Source organism: Montipora foliosa, chromosome 4, assembly GCF_036669935.1.
Source record: "Montipora foliosa isolate CH-2021 chromosome 4, ASM3666993v2, whole genome shotgun sequence".
Classification (NCBI taxonomy): domain Eukaryota; kingdom Metazoa; phylum Cnidaria; class Anthozoa; order Scleractinia; family Acroporidae; genus Montipora; species Montipora foliosa.
In genome coordinates, this window is record NC_090872.1 from 31,593,175 (window position 1) to 31,598,174 (window position 5,000).

Consider the following 5,000-nt stretch of genomic DNA (forward strand, 5'->3'; position numbering starts at 1 on the left):
ACTTTTTTCTGTATAATGAGCTAGCAAACATACGTATAGACACGTCTAACTAATATAATGGCTGTTTAGGCCACAAAAACACGAGGGAAATCGATGTCTTTATGCAACTGGCACGTTTTTCGAAAGCCGTCAACATGTCACGCACTTTGAAAAACTCTGAAATTCAAACTGCTCTATTTTCGAAACGAAGCACGGTACCGAGCTGAAAACATGCAAACAGATACATTTTTAAAACCTCTTTTAACTTATCAATATAAAAACTCAAAAGGCTTTTTAGTTTTTTACTTTATTTTTTGTGGCGTCATTTGCAACATCTTTGAAGTATCTGAGCAGTGGTGCCTCAATTTAATGAGCCTCAAAATAACGATCTCCCAGAGAGTAATGAATGAAATTATCGGCCCTATTAATCGTAACAATGATGTATGAAACAGCACCTTGATACATTAAAGCCCCACTTTAAGTGCAAGAAAAACTCCGAGAACGGACGTTTTAAGCCATGTGCATCCCTGAGGCTATACGGCCCAAGAGATGTATATGGCTTAAAACTTCCGTATTCATCCAACGTATTTCATTATTGTTCAATAAAAGAAGATCGCATAAACCATTTAAAAAGGAAGATTTGGAAAACAATGTTTGCAAAACAAATTTAAGAGGAAATATTTCCTATTTTTCCACCTTTAATGTTTTGTGCATGCATTAAGACAATTATTATATTGCGACAATGTTCGAAATAAGGGGAAATGATAATATTCAAATCCGTATTCGTTCGAACGTGTCTTTTCAGAATTTATAATTAGTGTCCTCCTTTGCGAAGGTGTTTTAGGGCGGTGTAATGCTACTAATGTAACAGAATTGAACTTACCAAATGAGCAATTTCTTTCTCAGAATTTTAGTTTCCAAATGAATCAGCACACCAACTTTCGCCGCTGGTCAGATCCTCTTATCCTCCTTTTTAACTGAAATTCTTGGATACTTGGGGAAAATGAATGAAACTAGAGATCAGTTTTGAAAATCACTGACGAAATATAAAGCACTCAACCTTTATTGGTTTATTTGGATTTTATTTTTGTTTTGGATATTTCTATTGTGTTACAAAATAATAATTATTAATGAAAAAAAATACTGCCAAAAAGACTCGAGGTCACCGAAGCTAACCCCTGTTTTTAATCGCAATTGGAAGGATGACCTGGAGTTAATCGGCCGATGGGAAGCCATTCGAGGGATTTACTTCCCTTACCCGTCTAATATTTCTTGCAAGTGTTGCATTTAAAGAAAAATAAAGCGTGGAACAACTACAGATACAACCGGTCATTCTCGTTTAATTCAAAGGAGTTAATAATACGACTTTGCCTGATTGAGCCTTCCTTAAAACTGTAACACACACCAAGAGTCTAGCGTTAAATATTAAACGGGCTACGTATTGAAAAGATCTTATGGCCGGAAGCCAAACGTGGGACAAGACGTTCCTGAAAACGCAAAATTACGATTTTATGTTCGATAATGGCAAAAACAATTTGAAAATCATCATTTACAGCTTGGAATTGAAGTATCAGGGAAATCTTCGTCTGCTTGCTTCGCAAGCCAAGCGAATCGCGAATCAGTCGTTCAATTTATGCGCCTGAGGGCGGCTGATTCACTTGGAGCTAACTTGAAATTTCGTTCACCTTTTCCTCACTCAAATGCGAGTTAAATTCGGAGCGAAATGAAATGTTCCAAGTACATTTATATCGATCTTCATTAACAATCAACTATTAACTCTTGTATCCAGTTTAATGTTTGGAAATGTTTCTGAAAGAATTCGAATTTCATTTCGATTTCGATTTCTTTCTGATGCTAGAAAATTGAGAGTAGTTTGGCGAGATTGATTGTCTTGAACGTTTCAGTTTCATTTGGATTATCGGTCACAGAGGAACTAGTGTTGTCAGCGTCAATTGTAGAGACTTGCGAAATTATATTCACGGTCACCTTATGACTTATCAACTACTTGTAGCTAAGATTCATACAGAGAAAGCAAATTTTTTTTTTGGCAAACTAACCATCTACAGAGTTTTAAAAGCGTCTTACCACAGACAATACGCAGCAGTAATCAACCTTGAATATTCCACTGAAACAGATTGTAACATTCCTGGCTTTCGAAGGATTAAACTTTCAAAGGAATGTAAACTGAAAAAACGAGAACTTGACACTTTGGCATCTCCTTGTCACAACGGTTTTAAGTCTAGTCTCGGTAAGGTGAATTCTCGATAATTTTCCCCGCTGGAACTACTAACCTTTCTCAAGCAATGAATGTCACGAGGCACTTTGCTCTCTGACTGTCAACTTACATTAGGGCTTTCAGTGTTTCAGTTATTGATCTGCCAAATATATTTACATATTTAACTCCTCTGACGTTTCTCAGTTAAATAAAGCTATTTTAATGCTACAATTTAATAGGATTAATACTACTTGTCTTTCTTAGGTTGCTGCCTTTAAACACAACTTGTGATAAAATCACTGTGGGAAAAGATAGAAGGGGGGAAGTCGTTCCACGGATCTCTATATTTAGGAAAACACACATTATTGTACTAGTGATACGTTAGCCTGAGATCATGCCCTCTCCTTATTATCCTTCCGTCCTTTTCATAAAACATGAAAAAAAAAAAGCCTGATCGCAGGTTAGGGATACGTGTGCGAGGAAAACACTTCACTGTAACACGGTCAGCGAAACATGCAGGATGTCCCAGCTGACGGTATTGTTTTCTTTTGACTGACACATCACTGCTCTTCCATTGACCGTCGCTTTCATTCGCTATCACGATGACAAGCATAAGCACAAGCTTTTGATGGAATTTGCCATTCCATCCAGTTAAGAGACGTTTCACAACGGTGCGATTCATGTCATTCGTCTGCAGTTTATTCAGCGCCTTGCCCGCACCGTGCGAAAACACTTGCAGTTGTTTCTTAATAGCTGCAAGGCTAATCGAGCGTCGTCTCAAGCACTTCACATTACACTCTAATCCTAGCACTGGTCAAGCGGTATGTTAATGAACAAGTCATAATATCACAAGCAGAGTGGTTACAAAAATGCAACACACTTAAATTGGTCAGACTAAGTATGTCTGTCTGTTGTTTTGTCGTGTTGGGTACTTCCACTGTAATTATGGGTTACCTGTGGCAGTCACTTTGCTATCTCGATTCTAGCTTCCGACAATTTTGCCCGGCTCCTACTGCTCTAGTCATTGAGCTCAGTTAATGCACTTGATTGAAAATCAAGTCATTTCGGTCTTTCCAGAAGCCCTCCTGGGCCTTTCTCAAGATAATCCTTAACTGAATTTTTTTTTTTTTGGTTTTTGCTTTTACTTTGCGTGATAATCTGTTTATACACCTGTGCTCTGCTGTTTCACCGGATATATCATGATCACGCTATTGAGTCGTAGTCATTTACAACGCTTGCAAGAAGGAGACAAACACAAAAGTTTTGCGTGTCTCGTGAATTGTAAAAACGTGGTTTCATTGCTGTTTACAAAACTGGTTAGCCGAAGGCTTTAGTCACCATTCAGAAGAGTCTTGTTGAAAGATCGAATATTGGTCGTTTAAAGGGGCAGTGTCACACTATTTCAGTTTAACTTCGAAAGACTAAAATATGTCTTTGCATCAATCAAGACCAAAAAATAATGGTGTAGTAATAACAATTGAAGTGCACTGGAGCTATTCTTTGTTATTTACATCCATGGATGGAGAGGATGGAAAGGGATTGAAACTTGAAAAAAAATGGTCAGCTTTTTCAAGCTTCAGGAGGTGGTGTCCGCAGAAAGTGGCCAAAAATTAAATACGAATAGCCCTTTGTGCAATAAATATATTTCGTATCTTGTTAGTGGGTTGTCAGAAATGTTGTAAGTGTGAGCTTAAGGGCCCACTGACGTATTTTTTGTGGTGCGTTGCTAGGGATGTAATGGTTAAGTAATTTGAGAGAATTTGGCATTATTTTGGTCAGTTTCCAACTTTTGTAAGCCAGTGACCCTAAATATGACGCCCATGGTTGCGTGACCAATAAAAGAAAACTCTAAATTTGTCTCCGTGCTACGCAATTTGGGTATTTAATCGATGGTTTGATGATTTGTATGCGTTTTTGCATCCAGCCAAGCATGGTTTTCTTTTTATTTTGAAAAATGTTCTTTTTAAAGACATAAACGATATTTAAATACCCATACTTTTTCAAAAAAGATGATTTTAAAAAATCAATGCTTAGCTATATTCTGTATTTGGGGGTGAAACGTGCCACGTAAAAAAAAAAATTAATTCAATTTAAAACCGCCGGAAATTTAGCTTTTTTCTCAAACCGGAAGACAGCTCGTTTACGCATGCGCAATTGATCTGAAAACGAGCGCGAGTAAGGGCGAAGAAAAACCTTCGATGGAAACAACGGTTTGTGCGGTGACTTTTGCTTGTGAGTGGGTTTTCTTGTCAGCTCATGATATGGTGACGTCAGTTACCGGAAGTAACATTCACTTCCTTAGCAACGCGTGAAAAATCCGTCTGTGGGCCCTTAAGTATTAATTTAGATTTTTACCCAGTTTTGACCTAAAACCAGCAAATTTAGCTTGACATTTGATATCATAATTTCGCGCTCTAAATGGTAAAAATATCTTGGGACGGCTGACAAAGAAATGTCGAATTTTTCCAAGCCTAGCAACGCTAGGAAATTTTCAAAAATTGAGACCAGGGCCCGGTTCCTCGAAAGCCGATTACCGCTAATCTAAGATTAAAAATTAACCAAGCAGTTTATTTCTCTACTCCCAAATGCTGTTCAACCCAGATTTTTGGCAGAACTTTACATGAGAAGACGTCAATCTTGAAAAACAAAAATAAGCAAAAGAAACTTTCACCAAAAAGTTGAAAACGTGAAACAAAAGTTTACGCTAATCCTGGATTAACTTAACCGGCTTTCGAGGAACCGGGCCCAGATGTTTTAACTGACATTTTAAGTGATTTAAAAGCCACTTTAAACTCGCCTGAATTCT

General features: G+C 37.6%; 1 protein-coding gene across 7 annotated transcripts in view; it reads right to left on the minus strand.

Annotated features, from left to right (window-relative positions):
• LOC138000616 (octopamine receptor beta-2R-like) overlaps nt 1-5,000 on the minus strand; it is a 22,775-nt gene that overhangs the window by 11,210 nt on the left and 6,565 nt on the right. The window contains exons 1-2 of one of the 7 annotated variants that reach the window (XM_068847152.1): nt 2,065-2,353; nt 863-972 (exon numbers count right to left, since the gene is read on the minus strand). The exons of 1 other annotated variant lie outside the window; for it this stretch is intronic. The gene's annotated coding sequence lies outside the window, so the exon portion shown is untranslated. Of the gene's footprint in view, nt 1-862; nt 973-2,036; nt 2,354-3,148; nt 3,303-5,000 lie in introns of those variants that run through there. 5 more of the 7 variants (XM_068847153.1, XM_068847156.1, XM_068847155.1 and 2 more) reach the window with 5 other exon arrangements.